This window comes from Cricetulus griseus, chromosome 6, assembly GCF_003668045.3.
Source record: "Cricetulus griseus strain 17A/GY chromosome 6, alternate assembly CriGri-PICRH-1.0, whole genome shotgun sequence".
NCBI lineage: Eukaryota > Metazoa > Chordata > Mammalia > Rodentia > Cricetidae > Cricetulus > Cricetulus griseus.
Genome location: NC_048599.1, coordinates 40234524 through 40260624, shown reverse-complemented (window position 1 = coordinate 40260624; position 26101 = coordinate 40234524). Strand labels below are relative to the sequence as shown.

Below are 26101 nucleotides of genomic sequence, written 5' to 3'. Positions count from 1 at the left end.
GAAAGTCAAGCTGCTTGATGATGCTCGTGAACTGTGGTGTGTCCACCCAAGACAGGACTAGTGGATGTGCCAGTAAGCACACCACTCTCTGACTTTGAGGGTTATTTGTTTTGCTCAACCAAGATGTTTTTTTCTCATTAACATTTTCTGTACTTTTCTGGTTTTGCCTATGTTTGAAAGGTCTATAACAATAGCAAGAAGGACCAAGGAAGGAAAGGCATTGCCTGTGGGTGGGTGAAATTCAGTGTCAATTCCTGTGAAACCACACAAGGCAGAATTTCTAAATCTTTTGGTAAAGAGTGAAGCTGAATTTGAATCTGGATTCTTCTCAGGAAAGAGGGTCTCACCTTCAGTAGCCATCCCTTGAAAAAAAAAAAAAAAAAAAAACCTCCTAAAATGCCCAGAAAATTTAGTTTATAAAATCAAGCACTCTAATTTTCTCACATTTAGCATATTTGATTGACATGGATGGTCTGGTTATTTTAATCAAGGAAAAAACTGTATTTGAGGTTTTAGTTTGTTACTACTGGGAAATTTGATTTATCTGTTTTGAGCAGCCATCTGGAGTAAGTTTATTCATATTACGTGTCAGGCATATATTTATGCTATAAGATCAAAATCCCTAAATTGCATCCTTTTGAAATTTTAGACATTATATAATGACAATTCCCAACATCACAATGAAGTGATTACATGGTTTTCAAAAATTGAAACATTGCACAACAAAAAGATGACTATGTATAATGAACAAGTTCATTTATTCCAATATAAATGTGTGGAGAATCATGCAATGCATACAGAATGAGCTGAGATGAATCTGCTGTCATTAGAAATACAATTATGGTATATTGAAATTTCCCAGGTCTAGATAGGTTTTTATCCAGTCCAAACCAGATACAATTCATTTATTAAAGGTTTTCCTTAATTATGTCGTAAATAAATCACATAATTCATAATTGATGAACACTTTGTAAAAATATTGATAATATGTGTGCTCATATATGTCTTTCTCAGTGAGAGTTGTGTTTGCCCTGGCCAGCTCTATGTATTATGCAAAGTCCCCTAGGTAGCTTTGAACCTTAAAACTGTCACCCATCTACAAAATATTGTTTCTTTCTGAGAGTATCATTGTTCCCCATATGCTTCACAGTCTCCCTACCAGATCCAGTCACAGAAAAAGATCATAGGCACTTGGCCAAACAAAAGGATGACGTAATGGTAAGGGAACACTAACTCTGCATGTGGCATACAAATACCTCTTTCTGTTTCAACTGGATCAACATGAGTTGGGCTTCTAAAACTGAAACTTACTATTTGATCTTAGGTAAATTACTTGACCTTTCTGTGTGTTCTTTTATAAAGCAGAATATTCCTAACATCGTCCTAGAGTATGCTGAGGATTTAATGAGGTACTTTCTGCATTGTTCTTGATAAAGTGTGATGCTCATGTTGGACCAGTAATGTTAGTTCCTTTTTTGTTTTGCCTTAATGTTAGTTGCTTTATTTTGTTAATGGCAATCCAGTCTTCTTAGCCAAGGCAATTAACTTCCTGTTGTATCAATATGTCTCAACTACAGGCAATGAAGTCCAACTGTGGGTTTGGGTACTCCATCACTTAACAACAAATCTTGTCTCCAAAGATGTGATAGTGGCTCATTGATGTCACAAGGACCCATCCTTCTTGCCTGTGTTCTCATCTTATTAGAGCCCCCTTATAATTACAGGCTGAGTGTTACTTTTTGGGCATCATATGTAACCATAGAAACATCAGGCTGAAAAAAAGAACAATGGTTCTCCCTTGAATATTTTTTCAACGTGACAAAGATTTCTTTACCCCTTACTAGTCTCTAGCAAATTTGTTACCAGGCTCCATTGGCCAAAATTAGAAAACATCCCCATATTCTTGTTCTAAGAGAAATTTTGGAAAATAACTAGGCCTTCTTTTTAAAATTATTTACATCTTTCTTGATGGAGGGCTGGTGAGATGGCTGGGAAGATAAAACCACTTGCTGAGCCAACCTGATAACACAAGTTTGCTTCCTAAACCCATATGAAGGTAGGGGGACAACTGACTCTACAAAGTTACAAGGTGGGGGGGCCAGTAAGAAATCTAAATGAAGAAAATACCTTTCTAAATGTTCTTCCAAATTACTTAGTAGATGGGTTTCATCTTACTCAAGCTCATTGCAGAAGCATGTTGGAGTTTATACAAGAACTTGAGTTTTTTTCTGAACCTCAGCTAAGAGAAGGAGATAGCTACCTGATGGTTCAGAATGGAGGAATAATGACTAATAAAGAGTCACAGAAAAAAAAATCATGTGATAATACACTTTTGTCATCCTGTGGGCCAATAGGAAGATCTTTGGGATTTAGGGAATACAGCTAGTTGATTCTAAAGGCCAACCCCAATGCACATATGCATTCACTTACTCTATAGAGATTCATCACAGACATACTGTGAGCAGGCACTGGACTAGGTGCTGGGGCCTGATGAGGACCAGATAGTCTCTGACTTCAAGAGGTTTGTGATCAGCTACCAGAAGAAGTTATACATAAATAACCATAAACTCAGTTTACTGTTCTGTTTCAGCCAGCTGTTCTGTGATGCAAAGTGCTGAGACTGAGCTATGCAGCTGTGTGTGTCTACAGTGAAGGATCACCTGGATGTTTCAGTGATGATGGTGTGGAAGCTACAGTGAGTGAGGAAGAGCACAAGAACATTCCCCGACACAGAGCAGTAAGAAATATCTTCAATGTGAACTTCACTCTGTCTTCCCATATATCGTCTTCAGTGTTTACAACAAATGGTGAAAGAGGGGATACAAGACCACTTTCTTGTCTTATAGATGAAGTACATGAAGAATGGGCATTTACATTTCATTTCAAAAGTCATAGTAGATGGGAAATTTGCCATGGGAATCATGGTATAGTTGGTATGGAGACCCTGCCCTTGTAGTTAAATAGTTTGCCTTTCCATTGCCTCAAGGAACCTTATAGCTGTGATAGCTGGGGTCTATAGTAGCAGATTACAGAAAAATGGGTGTTCTTCATTAGAGGCTGCCATGGTGGAAGCAGCAATATTATATTTCCAATTACTTACCTATTAACTCTAAGCTTTTACTCACAGAACTAGGACTAAGTAGGGCTGGAGAAAGGAAGATTTTTGTACATTGTTCATGAAGAGTCTGAGAAACCATGCAAGTGGTTTCCCTTGTGGATATTTGATTTTACCACAAGTCAATCCCAAATCTCATCTAAGCTTCACCATGTCAGAACCTTGATTTTCCTCTCTTAATAGTCCATTGAAAATTTCTGTGCCTCTAGTTTTCATGTTTATCCGATACAGCACATGTATTCAATGTACACTTTTGGATTTTCTCTTCATAACCTTTTACTTTAGAATCCTGGATAAATTCAGTAAACTTTCAAAGCTTCAATTTTCATTGTTATTCAAAAGGGTTGCTCTGTTTTGGGTGTTTCTGTTTTGAAAACTTGGTGCCCAGTGCAGTGATACTCAGAGTAAAACTCTTCATGGGTGCTTAAATCATGAAAGGCCAACCTTCATGAGTAGGTATATGCCAGTGGATTCTTTTTTTATTAGTTCAAATTAGGAACACGCTTGCTTCACATGTCAATCCCTTCTCCTCTCCCTTCCAGTGGATTCTTACAAATATGTGGAAACATGAAGTATAGAGAAGCTCTAAGTAGATATGGATCATATGAGCACTTTAGGGACTGTAAAGCTAATACATTTATTGTTACCCAGTCTTTGGCATTCTGTTATAATAGTGCATAACACACTAAGAGAAGGACCTACAGGAAACAAATTTTCAGTGATACTCATACTTCAAAATGGGCTAAGTTTAGAATGTGTTTAGTATGTATACTTCTTCTGTTTTATACCTTTCATTCAGTAGACTTTGATATTCCCAAATCTCTCAGTTAACCCAGAAATCTAAGCTTCACATTAGAAATACCAAGGGAACTAAAAATAAAAATATTAATGTCAAAAACTTACTCCATACTAATTGAATAATAACCTATAGGGTTTTTTCTAATATATTCCTAGGTGACTGTTTTTTGAAGCCCAAGTGGAGAACCATTTAGCAAGTTGACCTCTTCTGAAACATTAATGAATATACCAAGCTCCTGAGTTCCTGGAAAAAAACATTAGATTTTTGCCTTGGTATTTCTGGGGTGAGGCCTGAAATGCAAACTTTAACACACTCCCAGGTGTTACTGTAGTGCTGGCCAATGCTCCACCTCTTAAGTGGTAAGAAGACCATAGACATAAGATTGCTGGCCTGGAGATATGTCTCAGAGGTTAAGAGCATTGACTACTCTTCTGGGTGTCCAGAGTTCAATTCCCAGCAACCATATGTGGCTCACCCATGATGAAATCTGATGCCCTCTTCTGGTGTGCAGTGAAACATGCTGATAGAACACTGCATGCATAATAAATAAATACATCTTTAAAAATAAAGAAGATAGATATGCTGATCAAGAATATTGATCCCCTAGTCTAGTATAATTGGGTAATATTCCCACACTCTGGTAAGATAGCTCTTTTCTGGAAAGTGTAGATAAAAGCTGACTGTACTGAAATTGCCCTGGTGTTTTGCCTTCTCTATTTCTTCATGTCATAAAGCCATAGCAGGGAGGTCTGGGGCCATAGAGGAAGTGCTTAGTGTCCACATCTGGGCAGGTTTTCTCATAATTGGAATGAACTGAGATTTTTGTTGCATGATTGGTGGCATCTGCTCAGATGATACTGGAGGAATGGGAACCATGGAATGTCAGGGCTTCAATCCTGAAACACCATCAACCCTTAGTGCAACTCAACAAGCAGAGACTGCATGGGTTTCTAGAGATATCATATCTCAAAGTGAATATTTATGGCCTGGGGGTGGTCTGACGTGGTGCGGTTTGTTTCAACAGAGCCAAAATACAGTTTCTGTTCAGTAGATATGGGTGGAATCCTAAACGTTTGCATCAAACAAGTTCCCAAGTGATGTGCTGGTCTTGGTTGTTCCTTCTGTAGAACTCTTTAAATTCAGTGAAGGAACATTAGCCTGGAGCTTCCCATCATCTCCATTGACTGTTTCAAAGTAGACTCAGATAATGGCTTACTTCTGAGGAATGTACACCAGAGGACTCATTTAAGATGGAGGATAATGCTTTCCCCTTTCAATGCTACCAAGATAAAATGGAGGAGATAGCTGAAGGAGACAGTATAGGACATTGAGGTGAGATTATTGGGTTGCTGATGTAAGTGATGGGATGGGGCTTTTGAATAGCTGTGGTTATTTAAGGGAGGCTGATGGATGAGGACTCTTTATTTACAGCCTGCAAAGATGCTCTCCCACCCTTGCTGGAGAAGGCTTAATTATATACACTGAGCTTTCCAGCTTCATGGGATATATGCCTTTCCTAGGAAGATGGGCATATAACGAGGAAGCAGTTTTCCTCATCACCACATAGGATCCTGATGCTATTATAATGTGACTACATTGACATTCAGACAAGCAGTACCCCTTAGCCTTCTCTGTGACTAGCTTCTACCTGCTTATAAGCCCCATCTTTAAGACAACTCCTCCCTGTGGTTCAAAATATTAACTCTCTGATATAAATATTGGAGTGCTTTGCACTTTGAGGAAATGCTTCCTAAGTTGAAGGCCATACTCCTTTTCCTTTCTGTAGTTTCCAGCATGACCAGATTCAGGGTACACATTACAGATGTATACCCTGTGAGGAAGGGATCCAGTAAAAATTTCTTTAGCACCTCCTGTCTTCTCCTTAAGATTTTTGGAGACTACCTCTGTTTATCTTTGTCCATTGACCCTATACACCAGTATCCTCTGAACATGTCTGTAATCCTAGATATGATTTCTAGTTGTGATGTCTGTTGTCTTCCTTCTTCAGTGGTGGTGATGAAGGATGATTGTTGTTGGAGTTGAGAAATCCTAAAGATCTTCCTGGAGCTGGAGAGATAGTTCATTGGTTAAGAGCACTTGCTACTCTTGCAGAAGACTCAAATTTGGTTCCCAGAACTACATGGTGACCTCACAATGACCCATAATTCCAGTTCTAGGGCATCCTACACCCTCTTCTGGCTTCTAGAAGCACTAGGAACTCACATGCTCATATATACATCTGGGTACTCACACATTCATATGAAATAAAAATAAATAAAAAAACAAAAACCACCACCAACAAAAAACATTCCAGTGTGTCATAGGTAGGGGCCATGACCAAGACTGATGTAGGAGCTCCTGATTATCTCTGTCAATACAGTACAAGCATCCTAGTGATGCTTGCTTGAAATGTCCTTCTCAGAGGTCCGAATAGGAAGTTGCATGCTTGTTTCCCTTGATGACAGATCTCTAGGAAGACTCATTTCCATCCCTGTGGTTCAGAAAATGTCCTGGAAGTCACATCATTTTCTCTCTCAAATCCTCCAGATTCTCTAGCATTTGGTTAGTAAAACAAACAAAAACAAAATTATTCCACTGTCTCTGTTGAGCCCTCCAAACTTTACAAAACAACAACAAAATGAAACAAAAACATTTCTGGTTTTGCAGATGAATTCTGGAGTTTACCTACTCATTTCTCAGACAGAAATGGGCCTTCTGGGTTACTTTGGAATTCAGATCTGAATGTCCAGTTCTCCACCCTCCCCTTGTTTGTGTACACACACCCCTCTCCAGTAATGGGTACTTCTACTTCAGTGGGAAAGAACATAGTGGGAGGAGATAATGCAAATCACCAGGAGGGAAAAGACATTGTTAGGGAAAGTCTCATGTGAACACCCACTGCTCTCTATGCCCAGGGGTCTAGGATGGTCAGATGCAGAACTCCATACTGCCTCCTCCTCTCTCACTTCTCTCTCCTCAATTCTGTATCTCTGAGTTCCTATGGCTCCTGCAGGAGGGGCAACTGTGTGAGCAAATTACAATGAAGTAGAAGTCATTTACTTTACTCTGCTTCTTCCGAATTCAAAGGAACAGCATCCCCAAAAAAGCCTGTCGGCCTTTCTTTTCTTCTCAATAGGAGTTAAAAGTTCTTTTCTTTCTTTCTCTTTTTTCTTTCTGTTAATTTTTTTAAAGCTAAAGTAAAAAGTAAAATGTTTACATTTTCAAACTACTTCTCTTAGAGATGGTTTTAGATGTAGAAGTTGTGAGATTTGTCTTGGAATGCTAATGAAGTCTTTATGTCTAAAGCTGGTGTAGATGTGTAGGGACAGTGTGCATGCAACTGGAAATGCCTCTGGAATTTAGCATTGAGGTATGCTTCAAAGACAATCGTGCAGTGAGAAAGGAAAATCTTTCTGCTTCAGCCTGCTGACTGTCATTCCCAATGAAAATGCAGTCTGTCTGTATTGAAAATGTTTCCACCAGGCAGAGAGGAAAAAGTGCTGTGAATTTGAGAAGAAAACTGCAAAAGTGAATGTGACTGGTCACAGCACAATGGGACTCAAGGGGGAGACCCGGTGAAAGCAACAGCAGCAATAGGCATTTAGATACGAGCTCACTCTAAATAGGATGTTGCATTGGGGTTCCTTCTAGGTGACCAGTTAATGTGGGCATCACAATGGCTTTCTGGGGACTTACAATGTGAAGATTATTTATCTCAGTCCATCTATTCTATATTTCCCATCCAGAATGCTTGTTATTCTCTTTTGTTTCTTAACTTGATTCTTGTTGTTTCTGTTGGTATTATTTTTAATCAGCAGCCAAACTTCTAGCCAAAATAGTTTCTTCTATGCTTTCAACAGAGCCATCATTTTTATTAGCTTATATTAATTGTACAGAGGAATGGGTTACAATATGACATTTCCATAAATGCATATAATATACTTTGATTATTTTCCTCCATCTATTGCCTTTTTTATCACCCACATCCTGTTTCTTCTTTCATATATCTATGAGTCCCCTTTACTTTCATACATTCCATACCCCCAAGAGAGAAAGCTTCTGAGACTTGGCTTGGTGAGACTGCTTTACATTATGATTCCACCTATTTTCCTGCCAAATATGTAAACACATTCTTACTTATGGCTGATTAAAACTACACTAGATATAGATATAGATATAGATATAGATATAGATATAGATATAGATATAGATAGTGTGTGTGCATGTGCATGCGCACTGTGTTTTCTTCATCCTTTCTTCTGTTGATGAATACCTTGGCTGGCTCCATACATTGGCTAGTGTGAGTAGTCTGTAATAAGCAAGAGTGTGCAGTTATCTCTGCTAAATGTTGGCTAATTCCTGTAAGGTTTACATCCAAGCATGGGATATCTGGGTCACACAGTAGTTCTATTCTTTGTCTCTCTCCCTCCCTCCCTCCCTCCCTCCCCTTCCCTCCCTCCCTCCCCTCCTCTCTCTCCCTCCCCCCTCTCCTCCTCTCCTGCTCTCTCTCTCTCTCTCTCTCTCTCTCTCTCTCTCTCTGTGTGTGTGTGTGTGTGTGTGTGCCTGTATACCTCCATGTGTTATGCAGACATAGAGAGGTCAGAAGACAACTTCCCAGAGTGAGTTTTCTCCTTCCACATGCATGCTCTGTGGATCTAAATCAGGTTCTTAGGATTGGCATCAAGTGCCTTTACATGATGAACTATCTCACAGACCCCAGTTTGTACTTTCTCTGGACTCTCCATGGCAATGTCCATAATGGCTGGACTGCTTTACATCTCCAGCATTCCAGCATCCTTAAACATAGTTTCTGTGCAGACTCAAAGATAACAATATTCTCATTTTCTAATTGTTCATATTGATATTTATCATGAAATTTCTTGTTGGTGTAAACTTTGGTGTATTTTTTTTCTAGTTGTGTGTTCTATTTCAACAAAAGATAAAACTTTCAAAGTTTAGCATGAAGGATATACAAATCACTAAAATCTTGTGCATCTGGTTAATATGTAAGACCATTTTGTAATTAATTTTCATAATGAGAAACACATCATGGCAAGGGTATATGGGTACTTAGACTGTCTGAGACGGAAAGAACCTAAGTACATTATAACCTACTACCATTGCTTTAGTAACACAAGGGGAGAGTTGAGAGTTTAGTGATTTAATCAAGGTCGCCTTCTTGAGACATTGGAAATGCCATTGAGAACAGTCCATTTTTTCTTTTTTTAATTTTTAATTTTTTTTATTTTAGAAGTACTCTTATTTAAATATCAATCCCCCCTTTCCCTCACCCTCCTATCTTCCCATGCTCCCCACTGACACCCTAACCAACCCCACACCCACTCCCCAAGTAAGACCCTCCACAGGGAACCATCAAAGTACCTCACATCATTTGGGGAAGAGCCTAGGTCCTCTTTCATGTATCTGGGCTGCAGTAGTACCTCTCCATAGGGAATGGGCTCCCAAAGTCCATTTTGTGCTAGGGATAAACACTGGCTCCACTGTTAGAGGCCCCATAGACTGCCCTTTTCTATTCCTCTATTTATGTAGTACCATGATCAGCACATCTACTATATAGTAGCAAGAGCTAATAGTGGCTAAGAGTAAATTGGCCACTAAATATTGTAGTCACTATGCTGTTATAGAAGAAAGTAAAAACCACAAGTTCCTCCTTAGGTTTGAGAGCCAACATTCTCTGTATGACAATAGGGATTTCACCAAACCTTAGTACAATAGTAAGACAGTTGACACAGAAGCTGCAAAAAAGAACTTGTACAGCAAACAAAGACCTCTCAGCCTTGAAACTGAATGTACAGGTTTCTGTGTGGAGTTATGTCCTCTTAACAGCGTATCCCTTACCCCCATCGGTTGAGAGAAACAAATGAGAGTTTACAGGTTACTAGTCAGTGCCTCGCACAAAAGCCAGACACTTCTCTCCAGAATTATGAGCCTAGTTCAGTGTTCTGTGGAAATAGGCACTTTCCAGACCATTCTGTGATCATCCTGATGATGGGGTTTACACTAAATGCTGTCATTACTGAGCTATAATGTGTGGAAGTAATTTTCTTTCAGCATTGGGGAGCAGAGAGAACTTATTTTGTGCCTGTTATTAGTCTACATTTGAGAGAAATTCATTTGCTGGAGGAGAGTTATTAAAGCAACCTAATGCAATATTTGTGCGAGAAATAATAAAATTGATAAATTATAGGTGAGCAAGGCCAGAGTTCTTCTGTATTTCCTTCTGGGACCCACTGCAGCTTTCCAGCATGTATTGTGATGCAGCTTCTTAGATGGATGATATGTCTGTTTGGTATGGAATTAAAGACACATGCTTTTGGCAGAGACACCAAAACACAGCTGAAAGAACTGCCACTGCTAGATTATTAGCATCTGTCATGTCACCATTCGTGTGTGTGTGTGTGTGTGTGTGTGTGTGTGTGTGTGTGTGTGTGTGTGTGTGTGTGTGTGTGCAGTCTAGGTTTTTGATTCACTGTCAAGAGGTCCTTTCTATTGCTGCTGACTCTAGCTTGTATCTTCACACAGTATTTAGCAGTCTGTCAAAGACAATCTTAGATAAGTGCACAAGTAATTCTATCTATTCTTGATTTTTGTGATGAAATGCACTGTATTTTCAAATTCTTTTGGGAATCTTTTGTTACATTGTTTGAGTTTGGGGGCCTGTAAAAGAATTCTCCATTATGCCAATATGTGTTCCCTTTGGAATATATACTTTCTTTAAAAAATAATACTTCTATCATTTTTTTGACAATTTTGTACAGTGTATTTTGATCACCCCCAAGGCCATCTTCTCCTATATGTACCCTTTAATCTTTACCTGCCAGCCCAACAAACTTTGAGTTCTTTTCTTCTTTTCCACTCTCTCAATGAGTCCTTTCTAGGTTGCCCAATTAATCTTGGTAGCGGAGCCTACTGTGGAGTATGGTAGACATACAATGGGTCATGTCACTAAAGAAAATTGATTCTCCTTCAGCTATTAAAAGGCAATAGCTCCTCAGCTGGTAGTGGGATTTCAGGCTGCGCTCCCCGCTTCATGCTGGGATGCTGTCTGGCTTGAATTTGTGCAACTCTTGTGCATGCTGTCACAATTGCTCTGAATTCCTATGTGCAACTGCCCTATTATTAGTGATTTTGACAGCTTCCTAGCCCACTATTCCCCAAACTTCAGAGCGCATGGAATCATCTGCAAACTTTTCAGATGCACTGTGGGCTTCATCTCAGCTTCTAAGTCAGTAGCTTAGGTGGAGTCCAGGAAAGTGTGTTTCACTCATATAGCCTTTCAGAAAAGGCTGCTGGTCTGTGGCTGCACTTGGAATGGTGTCACTGTGGCAATCAGATGTTTGCATTTAATTAAATAACACTAAGTCCCAGGTCTTTCTTAAAATTCTTCTGGAAGGCTTACTGGCCAGATTCTAAGGGTCTCCACTGTACAATGACCCTTGCCATTACCCCCGCTTTATTTCTCTCCCAAATCTAACATCTATCCCTCTTTTATTCTAGATATCCAAGCTTGAGAACTTGGGGTCCACTTACTCAACTGATTCATCTTTAGCTTTTGTTCACTAAGTATCAGATCCATGACAGATCATCTGTACCATGACCTTCTGCAGCCCCAGTTTGTCACATGCTTCTATAGTTCTGGAGGACTGTTCTCTTAGCATCCCCTATTCCTAAAATGTTATATGATCTTTGTCCCTTTTCACGTGTGACACAGCTAAATTCTCTCATAGGTCATAGAGAGATAGAGAGCTCGGTTACATTATATTAAAGACCCTGGCCACTCAGATTTCTAGAGAAAACATAAAATAATTGAGTCTTTATATAGGAAATTATTAAGGCAATTTGAGGTGAGTATGAATTTCTTTTGTCTTAGGCCCATTCCCTTGTTTCTGAGACTCATTTTCTGCCAACCTTAACTGAATAAGAGTAAAACCACATCCCACTTACTAATATTAGTCTTATATTTAACCCCTTGCCCACACTATTGGTTGAAAACTAAGATGTTCTTAATGGTATAGAGATGACCTTTACATTGGCTGAATAATTGTGTTAATTATAGGCTTTTTAATTTAACAGAGAAAGAGAAAGGGAAGGGAATATTAGAATAAAACCATAATATTCACTACCAATTTCTATTACTGTTTGCTTTCTGTATTGACAAACTTAACTTGCCAAGGGCTAAAAATTGATTTGTCCTGCCTCATTTCCGTTACAGTTAAAGTCATTATGTGGAACAACAGCAGCTTTTACCACAGAGGAAAAATGTATCTATCTTCACAATTAACTAGGAAATTGGCATTTAAGTATTTCAGAGGATTGTGTCCTTACTGTAGAGATTATAATTGTTAAAGATGTGATACTATGAAATGGCAAGTCCCAAATACTTAGTTAACCTTTTCTGTGCTCTGACAGTGAGGTTAGATTGTGTATCCTTTGCACTGGGGAACCTAAATATAACTTTTGACTTTTCCTTCTAGCTCATTAGTCAATACACATCCTTTGCATGTGGTATTATGGAACATAGGTTTTAAAAATGACATAATTTATTATTCTTAAAGATCTACTATTTAAGTGGGGCAAAAAGACACATGAATAAACCAAAAGAAGAGTATCATGCATAAAGACAGCATATAAGGACTCTCTGAACATAAGGGCAAGGAAATATTTCCTTTGTGATGTTAAGTGGAGGAGGAAGTGGATAATTTCAGTGTTTGTTGGGGGAAGAAGGGGGTTTCCTGATGGGAAAGAGTGCTCTGTTTTGAACTTGAGTGCTTTCCAGAGGGATTTGCCTAAGATGAAGGTCACCTGGGAGGTGTGACATCAGAAGGCTTAGATAGAGGCAGAAGAATCTTTATGAATGGAGTGCCAAAATGATGCCTGGGTTTTGAGAAACTGAACTTTGTAGTATAGAACTAAAGACAGAGAGAGCTGTGTCTTCGATGGAGCCAGGGAGACAGAAGGGATTAAGACAGAGTGGTGTTGAGGCAGCATGTGATGGATTGTCACTGACTTTTCAGAAAGACTTTGTTCGGCTGTGTGTCCTAAAAACTTAATAGAGGAGTCTAGAATAAGGGATTGATCAGTCCAGGACTTCAGGGGAAAAGGAGAATTAAGAGGCAGAGTGGGGCAAGGGAGGAGGTCAGGAGGTGCAAAGTTTCTACAAAGATTTAGAGTGCTCCAGTGGGTACTCCAAAATAAGAATCAAAGCAGAAGCTTGTCCTGGATTGAGAAAAATATGGGTCAGGCTTTTATGTTTATTAAACATTTGTCAGCTACAACTTGCTTCCAGGTGTGGCATGAGGTATAACATCCCAGGTGTTTCATGACAGGTGGTGTTTGTCTACTGGAGGCAATTCTCCAGAAAAAGGGCAAGTGTGATGTGATGGCAGCCAATACTCCTAGAGTTTAGGAGAGGAAGAGTATACTTGTCCAGCGGTTGTGGCACTGCAGGATCTGCTCCACGATCTTATGCTCCAGTAAAAACTTATTTCAGTCTTCTTCCTCCCCATTAGATCACACAGTCTTCCAGACCAACTATGACACATATTTAATGAGAAAGTAAAAACAGTGTAATATTCTTAATGCCTGTCCTCTGCCTCCTCCTTGAAAGAGCTACTACATTCATATACTCTTATGCCAAAGCTCTAAGCTAAATATTAAGCCAAAATGATGATCTTTTCAAGCTAGCATCCACAGCAAAGGCAGAGATCTTGAAGGCTAACCTTTCCCACATACCTCATAAGCTATGGCCCTGTGTTGTAGCTTGTCTTTCTTTTCAGCCAGGTCCCGCTGCCCTTCAACCCCAAAAAAGAACAGGGATGCTATATTAATTATAAAATTGTTGGCTGATGGATAGGGCTTCTTATTGCCTACCTCTGTTTTAATTATTAACCTATTTCTATAATTCTATCTATTTCCAAGTGGTCTTGGCTTACCAGAGAATGCCCAGACCTGTTACTCCTTTGGCAGCTACATGGAATCTCTTTGCTATGCCTTTGTGCCTCTCTCCCCATCATTCTCCTCATCTCCTATCCTGCCTATCTTCCTGTCTCTATTGGCTAAACAGTGTTTATTCATCAACCAATAAGAGAAACACATATACAGAAGGACATCCCCCATGATTGCATGCTTTTATTAGTGGCAGAAATTGCTGTCTCATTTCCTGGAAAGACCAATTGGGAGATGTTTGTCTTATTCTACTCGTGATAGGAGTGCAAGAGCAAACATGTCTTAGAATTAGCTAGGTATATGTTAGCAAATATACCACCTAGAATTTTAATATTCTGAAGAGTCAGAGCAGGATTTGTAGGTTAAGAAATTCCTAGTCCAGGCTATACTTCAGAATCACCTGGGAAACAAAATAAAGCAATCCCCAGACAGATTTGACAGGTTCTTAGGCTAGGGAGGAAGCAGAATAGAAATCAGAATATTTTAACTCCTCAGAACCTGGGCATGGTGGTATATGGCTGTAATTCCAGCATTTAGGAAGCCTAGACAGAACTATTATGACTTCAGGATATGCCTGGGCTACATAACTAGACCCTAAAATCCTAGGAGACAGTATTGTATAGCTGGAGTATGCTCTGTGTCAGTTAGATGTTATGCAAAACAAGAGAAAATGTAAAAAGCTTCTGAGATTTAAGGGACAAAGCACTAACACTTATTATTCTCTGTGTATCATCAGGCTAGCTGGCTGGTCTATGGTCTAAGCTGGATTTGCTCAGTGAATAGGTCATACACTTGCTAATCTTGGCAATGTTCTCACAGCAATCTGTTCAGTGATCTAAGGTGAGACAATGGGCTCTTCTCCATATGGTGGCTCATCCCTAGGTTACCTGAATATCTTCACTTGATAGCTTAGAAAGATTCCAGGAGTCAGAGCAGCAACATGCACACATTATTTCTAAGCTAAAAAATTGGCAGCTGTTCACTTTTGTCTTAGTCTATTCAGACCAAGTCAAAGGATAGCAACAGGATAGAGAAGAAAGGAACCCTGAAGTTAGGAAGCCGAGAGAGAATGGACTGGATTGGGGAAAGGCCTATAAGTAAGGACAATTTAACAGTTCAACTAAACTTTTGACTTTATGGTCACCAATGTGCTGAATTTAAAACCTGAAAGTTTCATTCACAAAGAAACTGACAGCTTCCTCCTCCTATACATACTCCTTCACGATTAACATATTTGAATTTGATTTATAGCCATGATATAGACAAAATACATAAACAAACATCTATAATTTGTGAAGCCAAATGTATTTTAATATGCTTGTACTCTGGTTTTAATTCACAGAGAATTCACCCACTGGCAGACAAGGAAAGAGAAATCCACACTTGAACCTCACGTTTTGATGTATTACTTATGGAGTGTTCCTGTGACCTGTTAGCCACTGGAGTGTGTTCTCAGCAAATGATTATAGACACCTAATCCCTCACATTTGACAACCTGTGTCGTAAGAGCCTTACCATATTTCAATCCTGCAGAGGTGTTGCTCTGCAGAGGAGGGAGGGTCATGAAGGAAAACGTCCCCAGCATGTCTTCAGACTGTGTGTGAGGAAGTGGGAAGAGCCCATAGCTGCACATTGCCCATTTTTCAGAGTGAAGATTAAAGGTTTTGTTGTGTCTGTATGGGCATCTCCACATCTGATAATATACCATATGACTATCTAACTTTCCTATTTGCCTTATTTGGCCTAAATTGTTGCTTGGCTGAAGTGTTCAATCCTAGTCCCTCAAACATGCCTATGTTACCATGTCCCTTTCTCTTGCCTTTGTCAAAGCTTAACATATTCTCAAGAAAGGGATCAGAATGTCTGGGACTCTATATTTTACCTATACTGAGTGGCAGTTATAACTCATTACCATACTCACACTCTTCTGTCTGAAAGACAGGCCTGCTTTTCTTAGTTATAAAATTTGTCCCATTTTTTTGATCTCCAAGTCTAGTGGATGAGCTATCTCAACTGTGCATAGAGTATTTGGCTATGCTGGCTCCTAACAAGATGCCAAGTGGTTCACTTGCTTTATTACTCTTTCCAAATTGAACAGCCAGCTCAGAGAGATACACTGTGGCATCTGCGGAGTGGACAAAAATAGACAATCAGTAATTAGTTAATAGACAACAATTTTAGAAATAAGAAACAAAAACTGAACATTTTACATGTGTTTAGAGTCCAACATTTCTCCATTTAGCTAATTTACATTGAGTCTCTGATTTTTATGAAGATACTATCTAAGTATTTATAAATTAAGAGGAGGCCTAGTCCATCAAAACTTTATAGGCCTCCATGGGCAGACCATTGTTACTGAGTGGCTTTTATAAGTCAGGTACAGACATGTTGGAGTAACTGTACCATCTTATCAGCATCTACAGTAAGCAACATTAAACTCTAGGATATAAGCTGTATCATTTTTTTTTTTTTGTTCCTCACAGAGCTTTGTGTAAACCATATAATTTTTCTTAGGTTCTGGGTTCACATCCATAAAGATAGAAAACAACTCCAAGAATCATTTTGGTCCTGACTGTTTTTCACTAGGTTCTTTAAGAAAAGCTTAGCATCTCTCTGATAGAATGAAATGGTTTTGAAATCTAGACAAATAGATTCAACACTTAAAAGCAAATCATATTCTGCCTTTCAGGGCCAGGACTACCTTCCTTCATCCCCATGTATCTGGGAAGCTAATCCTTGATGTAAACACATCTGTCATGCACCAATAATGTTCTCAACAAATTTCCATGCTATCTATGGGGCCTGAGATTTTTAAAACAGTGAAAACAGAAGTGCTTATATCTTCCTGACTGGGTTTGGTCAGGAGGATGTTTGTCAAATCCTGTTGTAAGTATACTTACCCAAAGGTTCACTTTAGTTCTACTGGGGTACATAATAGAACACTTGGAAATTTATTGCTGGTAGGAGTGGCCTCAACTTGAACAGCTTAAGTGGTAAAAGGCCTGTTCCGGCAAAATTTATAACTTAATCCTAAATTCCTGGAGGAGTGCCCAGGGAAAGTTGATGTTACCCTAATTTTTAAAGAGAATCTCACAAGGAGAGAGGAGAGCAATGATCTGTTTGCTTATGACTTACTTCACCCAATGCCATCACTGATCTTTTACTTGTCCATGTTTGCAGACCACCCAGGCTCATGGAATTATAAATTGAGCACTTCCACAAGCTCAGCCCCAAGCAGAAGTACCCTTCACACTGGTGTGCTAACCTGTGTGCTAAACACTGGCAATGATGGATTATTTTAAGGGTTGTCTTTCTGAGGCTCTCGGCATTGAAAAATGCTTTCTTTCTGGCACTGCACTTGCCTGTCCTCCTACACGATGAAGCAAATGCCTCCATGACAGATGGGCCATGCTGCAGTCCCTAAAAGTCAGCAAACTTGAGGCTTATTATACCACAGGAAAAATACTGTCAAGAGACCTCCAAGGAAGTCAGCACTTCTTGAAAGCCAAATGGTCAATATGAGGTCTAACCTGGCAGACAACTACGTTTTCGTGGAGATGAGTAGGCTCCTTACAGCCTGGGGCAGTGCTTGTCAGCATTCCATTAGATCTTTCTGATGAGCTACCAATTACCATAGAGGAGCACTTTAAAATTCTGGGACATAGGTGAATGAGATCAGTTTGGGATCTGTGAGTGTTTTCATGAGGTAAGAGGTAGGCCCCCTCTATTGGAAACAAAATCCTGCCTGAAGGTATTTAAGATGTCCCTGGACTTTGTTCTCTCAGTGACACTCAGATTTGGGGAGTGATGGAATATAATTGTGATCCAGTGACTTTCCTGCAAAAGAAAAAGCATAATGCCCCCATGATCTATCCCCTTTCTGGTCTAGTTTCTTCTACCAAATCTCTTTTTTCACTTGTTTTCATTTTCTAGATGTATTGTCACTCCAAAACAGAATGGTAGGAAACAGTGATAAACATTAATTTTGTTCAACTCTAAGTCTTGACTTGGGTGTTTCTTCATTGCACATGTCATTAGGTGCGGAGGATCAAATTTAAGGTGAATGGTTCACTCCTATGTTGGCTCATTCGTGTGGCACCTGGCCATCAAATGAAGCTTAGGTCCTGTCCCTCTTCGCCTAAGCTTCCATATCACTTGCACTTGCCTCCTCACAGCATGATGACTGCTCCCAAAAATCAGCATCCCATGAAGAAAATATTGGGCAGGAGATGTCCTGCCTTTTATGACCTAGCCTGGAAGTCACAGTATCACATCTGTTATTTTATCATTTTTCTACAAGTCCATGTAGTTATAAAGAGCTGTTCAAGTTCAGGGTGAAAAATGCTATAATTCATAGAGGATTGGCGTGGGTGACAAAGCTCTTCAAGGTTATACAGGGAAAGAAATATTGTGGTGGCTGCTTGTGGAATATGAAATCTGTGATCATCGCCTCATTGCACCAGGCATGTTCTCTATTGGGGCTTGATTTTGTTGTTGCAATAGTGTTCTTCTCTTAGATATCCATGTAGCTCCCTCTGTCATCTCCTCTACATCAGCACCAATGTATTTTCTTGTCTAAAAGTATTTCCCTAGACAGGATGTAAAGATTTAAAATATTTCCCAGCTCCACTAATTTTTAAAAACTTCTCAGTACATAGATTCTGCATGCTTGATGTTTCCTGGCATTTGTTGTTCCTTCTAACATGTTGAAATCTAGCTTCCACATAAGTGAGGACTTTGTTTATTTCATTTATTGTTCTTTCCTTAGTGCTAGAAGATTATCTGACACAAACTAGGACTCAGTGAATATTTGTTTAAGTAAACAAATGAACATCTTCCCTAAAAAATGGCACTGACTCTGGGCCCACATTTACTTTGTTTCTTATATGTTAACAGTGGTAAACATATCTACAAAATAGAAATTTAAATAATGACTATTAAATGTGGCAGTTTAGAATAACTTCATTTGAGGAGTAAATTAACAATGCACTGACAGTATTCTATTTCTACTCACTCATATTGCTTTTCCTTCCTCATCTAGAAATATTCAGAACTGACTAGTATGAACATTCAGTGATCCTCTGACCATACTACTGATCATACCTAGGAGTTGTATAAAAAGAAAGAAGAGAATCATAGATGATACCCAGGAGACAAGATGTCACTTTGGCAATGAACCTGTAGGTGTTTGCTTGCTACTCCTTCCATTCCCTGTCATCCGAGATGATTGACCTGTAAGTCAATTAGAAGGTGGTCTTTTCTCAATAGGGATCAATGTTCAGAGCTCACATAGCAGGTGGGTTAGGAAATGGAAAGAACACAGAAAAAGCTATTATTTCCACAACTATTATTGTATAGTTGCTTGGGTAATTTTGCTATCCTGAGGGAATGACCTTTTTCATTTCAGCATCATTCTTGAAACAGACAGTCACTGCTCTTGCTTGTTAGCACATTCTGCAGAGGTGTCTGGAAGAAAGTAGTGACATTTCAAAATGGATTAATCAAGGATGTTTTAAATTGGATGTGTTCTTGAATTTCATTTAAATGTTACTTGCTATAGAATACAAGTTGGTATCAGGCTGGCATGCCCTAGACCCCATTATCACACATATAGTTCCTGAAGTTCACAAAAAATCTGTGCTAAGATGATCTTGAGGGACATTTCTCTATATGTAGCAATTAATAAAATTACTTCTATCCAAGTAAGAGAGAAATGACATTCATGCGCCACAGCAGTTTGAACCTGGTGGACACTGTGGTAATAGTGTCCTAGATACATCAGCACACACACATTTGCATCAGCTATCCCTTGCTCACACAAAGACACCGAATCCAGAGATATCTAGCAGGTAGAGTGAGGGTGGCCTTGCTTTCTGTGTTTAGGGGTACATGGGACAAATGGGATTCCAGAGTCCTGGCAGGGGCTCTGCTTCCTTTAGCGGGTGTTATAAGAATGAAAGGGTTTTACATGCTTTGATTGCTTCTGAGGCTAAGCAAGAATAATATAGACTATTAATGTAATTTATGGACAGAAGCACTTTGAATTTAAATGAAGCAACCAATGGCCCCTTTGATTGGCATTTATATCTCCTTTTATAGAGAACACATCGAGTAGTGTTATAATTCTTGACAGTTTTGATTGTAAAATATATGGGACTTTAAGCTCCCTCGAAGAAAGAATAGATGATTAATGTTAATAATTAATGACTAAATATACAAGAGATATGAATAGCATGCTTTATATTTACACAGCTATTGTCTTACCTTGTTGAAAAACACTATATGCTTTATTGTTAGAACTGCAATAATAAGACACTGTGTTGTCTAAGCCACATAAAAGAAGACATTCAATCTAATCCCTAAATCCTATTAATTTCTTTACTCACATTACAGAACAAAAACTGCAAACATTTGACTTTACTATTCAAAGTAATGTCCTCAAAGCAATGGGACTGATTAAAGACAGAGATAAAAATTCAAATAACTTGGTTAAAATGCTTAGGTACAGAACCATTGTGAGTGTCAAGAAAGAATATGGAGATCTAAAATAAATAAAAATAAATATAAATAAGAAGCTAAGCAAATAAAAGTTGCTTATATCAAAGATGTGAGCATGTTTCTTCTTCTTTTGTGTGTGTATACACGGGATGCTGAGCGAAGCACCTCTCTGCTGTCAGTAAAAATACAGTTCTAATAAGAGTGTGTATTGTTATGGGGGAAACTATTTCAAGAGAAAATGTACATATCTTAGATTATCTCTAGCACTTGGAAAATTGCAAAATGTTTTATCACCTCTATTTTCTACCCCCTCCTTTCCTGTAACCATAATCATGGCCCTGTGGAACAAGGTAGAAGGAGACAACAAAAATGGATGGGTATTGTATTCAACTGAATTTAAGCTTTGCCTTTACATCAAACTGGAACAAATCAATAAGTACAGTAAATGCTATATCTAGCAGGTTTTCATTCAAAAGCTATTTGAAATACTTTTTTTTTGGGTTTTTGGTTTTTCGAGACAGGGTTTCTCTGTGGCTTTGGAGGCTGTCCTGGAACTAGCTCTTGTAGACCAGGCTGGTCTGGAACTCAGAGATCCGCCTGTCTCCACCTCCGGATACAGGGACTAAAGGTGTGAACCACCACTGCCTGGCTTTTTTCTTTTTTTTTCTTTTTTCTTTTGGTTTTAAATGTGTAGCCCAGGCTGGCCTCGAACTTGTGATCCTCCTGCCTCTGCCTCCTTCAGGAAATCCTACTAGGGTGCATCACCACCACCGGCTGAAATACTTTAAAGAAAAAAAAATGTCATAGGTAAATGGTTTAAAAGTTAGTGAAATAGGAGTGAATATTTTTGTAAAATGAAGAAAATGTGGCTCCCCAAATCATCAGTTTATGCATTGTATTAAGGGAAATCCATTCACTTGTTAGATATGGGATTCAATTTGAATTTTTTTTTTTTTTTTTTTTTTTTTTTTTTTGGTTTTTGGAGACAGGGCTTCTCTGTGTAGCTTTGGAGCCTATCCTGGCACTCGCTCTGGAGACCAGGCTGCCTGCCTCTGCCTCCCCAGTGCTGGGATTAAAGGCATGCACCACCAACGTTCATCTTTTTATTTTTAAAACAAAGAAAAGAGAAAATATGAACAGCTCCATGGTTTATTATCACATTAACTCCTCTTCTTAGAAAAATACACCTGTTCCATTTTCTTAGTTTTGGGAGAAGTTTCACCTTGATTTTGTACTTACATTGTTCACTTCGTTTTCTTCCTCCCCTGGGCTTTTAAGATTCTGATGACACTGAAAAAGACGGCTCCTCCCATTCTATTCCTTTGAGGTTTGTGGTATAAGCTTCTGATGTTCCCTACCTTATCTTTTGTGCACTCAACTATTAGCCTTTGCTTTATAAATAAGCCATTCCTAATCCTAGCACTCAGGAGGCAGATTCGGGGGGAACCTTTGTGAGTTTGAGGTCAGCCTGTTCTACATAGTGAGTTCCAGAACATCTAGGGATATAAAGAGACCCTGCTTCAAAAACAAATAAATGAATGTACAAACTACCTCAAAACTTACTACCTTAAACCAGCATTGAGTATCTGACTCAGAATTGCGTGGGTAGGCAATTAGGGCAGGTAAACCAAGATAATCATAGCTATTCTTGCTTAACTCTCCTCCATGCTGCTGCAGGCCCCTGGCAGCTGTGCTGTGGCTGGATGGACTGGGATGACCTCACACACAGGTTTGGCAGACTGAAGGCCTCAGTGCCTGGGATATTGTATGTGTACTTGCCCTCTCCAGAAGATCAGCCTGAACTCCTTTAACTATCTTGGACTTCCAAGTGTGAAAAAAAAAAAGCAAGCTTCCATGTGCAAGCTCCTTTCAAGTGTCTCCTTGAATGCCATTTGCTCATGTCCCACTGGCTAAAACAAGACACATGTCCAAGCTGAGATTCAAAGGATGGGGAAAAGCACCTTTGTTACAGGCAAGACTTGTGAAGAACTTCTTTCTTTATTTATATGTTCTGCCTACATGTATACCTGAATGCCAGTAGAGAGCATTAGATTCCATTATAGATGGTTGTGAGCCTCCATGTGGTTGCTGGGAATTGTACTCAGGACCCCTGGAAGAGCTGTCAGTGCTCTTATCTGCTAAACCATCTCTCTAACTCCCTACAATGACACTTCTATTCAAAGAAATTTGATGGGGGAAGTGCTTCTGTGTATGGGTTTGTCTTATTGGATGATAAAAAAATAAGTGTTTGGCCAATGAGGCAGCAAGCTAGGGGGGACTAGGAGTCAAGAGGATTCTGGGAAATGTAGCAAAGAAATGGTGATCTGCAGGAAGTGACATAGCAGAGAGACTCATATTTAAGCAAGGACAAGCAGGAAGTGGTTCCTTTCCCATTGGTTCTTCCCCCTGCTCTCTGTTCTGAGCTGCCATGTGATCTTGGAATGAGGATGCCAGTAGAAGGCATCCTCCGTAAGATAAGTCTTATAAAATATATAGATTTATGATAATTAAGACTGAGCTAGCAGATAAGAAATCCTAGTCATTGGCCAAGCAACATTTGTACCTAATATAATTCTTTGTATATTATTTGGGGCCCTAACTCAGCAAGTGGAACTCAAGCAGGTGGCAGAAAGATTTATCATAACAGAAATTTACCAGGAAAGCTCAGATTCCAAGGGCAGGTAAGTAGTTTTTAATCTCTTAATGAAGATAATTAGAAAATCACATTACAAAGTACATAGATGCCAGTAAGGACAGTTGATTGCATCTGTCTATACAACCAGTCTAACTGCCACATACTAAACACCTCTGAATTCTGGGGCAAGTACAAGTTTGCAGGACAGACCATTTCAAATGCACGTTAGAAAGATTAATTTGGTGATCTTTCTTAAAAGGTGAAAGATAAATTGACTTGGGTGGGGATATCAGAGATTGGTGTAACCAAGGAAGTGGCTTTTGCTTTAATGCAATGTGATAAATCAGGAGGGACTGAGACAGGGATAGCAAATAGGCTGCCTGCATGTGATCGATTTGTAGTAAATGCCTTGAGTGTGGTGTTGGAGAGAGTTATGTGGCCACTTTTCTGGGTGAGCTGAGCCCATGGCCTAGATTGATTGGCCATGTCCACTATGGTTACTGAAGGGAGAACCAATGGCATGGTGAATGTATTCACCACCACCTCTGTTCCATCAAGAGCAGTAGCCATAGAAGTCAAAGAGTCTTCTAGAAGCAACTACCAGGTAAAATTAGAAAACACTGGTGAAAGGAAGCTGTGAATGACAGAAAATCTGGAAGTTTGGATTTGGGTTTTTGGTGAACTATATTATTTCTTAGATCATCTATTTAAGGAATGGGTTTGAGTATTCTATAGATCTTTGTCATTTATGGAAAGCACACATATTTTTTTCTGTTATAAGACATGCCAAAGCATAGATGCTATAATAATGGACTCTGGGGTACCCAGACATTTGTTACATGACAGTAGCCATCTTTGATTCATGAGGCACATATATCAACACCCCCACTGAATGACAAAAGCAGCAGAGAGTTTGAGTATTATGTGTGCTGTGCTTTTCCAATACACATTCGTAGCCAGTGCTGAAGGGTATTCACCACAGGTGCAGTAGGTGATGCTTTCTTTCTCACAATTTTGTGGGTAGAATATTTTAACGTAATTTTTAGCAAATGTTTTTTATTCATTAAGTTGAGAATTTTGACCTTGACTTCAAAATCAATACTCTACATCTCCTCTAGCATACTCATATTAACAGCATTACTGATCTTGTTCATTGGGGCCACTAGGTAAGCAAAATAAAGGTTACCTCAACATGAAGCACTGTAATACTCCCAGTCCTAGGTCTGAGAGCCTACAAGGCTAGCCACTGCCTAAGAGGCAGACAGTGCATCATGCAGGCTATACTGGACACATGAGGGATTGTATGAGATTCACCATGGCACATAAAATGTCAGAATTACTTGTTTCTGGAATTTTCCATTTAATATCTGCACACTATGGTTAATAGCACATCAACTCCATGTGAATAAGGAGCAATTGCAGTATTCTGAGTATTTCTATAAGAGTGTTTGAACGAGATTAACATTGAAATGGGCCTCTGGAGAAAATAAGATGTTATTCTTCAGTGTAGGCACCTCCCATCCAATCAGATCTGAATAGAATGAAAAGACCAACCAACCCCCAAATAAGGGGGAGTCACATCTATCCAGCAGCCTTTTAAATTGAAGAGAGTTGTTTTAATCTGACTTCAATTTCAGACTGAGGCCTTAGCTCTTCCTAGGTTTCCAGTCTTCAGGCTATAACTTCACTCTTAAGTTCCCTGGGCTTAGAACTGTATACTTCTAACTGATGGGAGTATGAGATTCAAATCTAATCAGGTAAAAGCTGCAGGGCTGAGAGGGTTCTATGTAGAGGCCAGAAATTGAACAGGGCATGCTGGTTCTATGTTCTTGTCATCTCCCACTCCCACCTGGAATCTGTAAGTGAGGACATGACTACCCTGAGATGAGGCATCTGGACACCTCATGGTTGGCCTAACTAAACTGCCTATCCCCTATCTCCCCCCCCCTCATCCCTATCCCCACATCTCACACTGTTTCTGCAAGTTCTTAAAAAAAAAAACCCAGATTCATAGCTCAATGGAACCACTTCTTCAGACCTATTGATGCTCCTTTCTTGCTCTCAAGTGACCACCTCTAAATCTATCACCAATTGTTCCCTTAAAACTCACCTTCTGTAATCTGTAGTTTTGTTCTTCAAGTTCTCAGGACAAGCACCCAAAAGCCACCCCCCTCAAGGAGGCTTTGGTAACCTGTTGAATTTTTGGGGCCATAGCTTCCTGACTCCAGTTAAGCCTACTTGAAGAGAAAAGAAAGGTTTCCATTGAACTCAGAGCCACCTCCAAATTCCCCTTATCACAATCTGTTTTCTTTCAGAGGCATTCCCACTCATCTTGGAGCTGCTGACTTTCTGGATCTGTTCCCTTGCGAGTTGATCCTGAAGCTCTTAGTACTTCGTATTCTAATGAACTGAAACAATGTTTTTCTATTTTCATGGGTTCTGTGCTCTGGGGGAATACTAATGTAGAATTATCAACATGCATCCTGCTTCTAATAAGGCATGTAGACAGGATGGAATGGATACTCTGGGATATTTCAGGTCTATTCTGGAGTCTTTAACATTACAATCTCCCTGAATGGAAGGCTATTCCCAGATTGTTTATAGCAGTTGTCTCCAGGAGATAGCATTCCAAGAGGACAAACATTTCTGAGAGCGTTGCTTCTGTCATATGTGATAATTTCTCACTGTTTCAAGCAAATCTCAAAGCCAAGGCCAGGATCAGTGTGAAAGGAGATCACACAAAACCATGGATGCCTAGACTGAAAGCAGCCACTAGCAGGTATTCCACCTGGGCATGTTGACAGATGTGTTGTGTGCAGTCAACATAGGAAAACCAGGTGACATATTTCCAAAGCTAAGAAAATATCTTTAAGCTCAGTAGATACATTTAGAAGGTATGATTACAGAGGCAGATACTGATGCATACATATTCAACAGTTGCTGCAACATGGACAACAACCAATTAGAACAGATTTTTGCCTTTAGCCTCACAGCAGAGTCTCAGAGATCTATAATGCTAGAGGTTTTTCAGGGGTCCCAGAAAAGGAAGTAGGGCATTTAAACAATGGGAGGGCCCTAATGGGAAGAC

General features: G+C 39.4%; 1 pseudogene; it reads right to left on the bottom strand.

Annotated features, from left to right (window-relative positions):
- The window catches only part of LOC100774142, a 48332-nt pseudogene extending 32819 nt beyond the window's left edge, over positions 1-15513 (bottom strand).
- Between the last annotated feature and the right edge of the window lie 10588 nt (positions 15514-26101).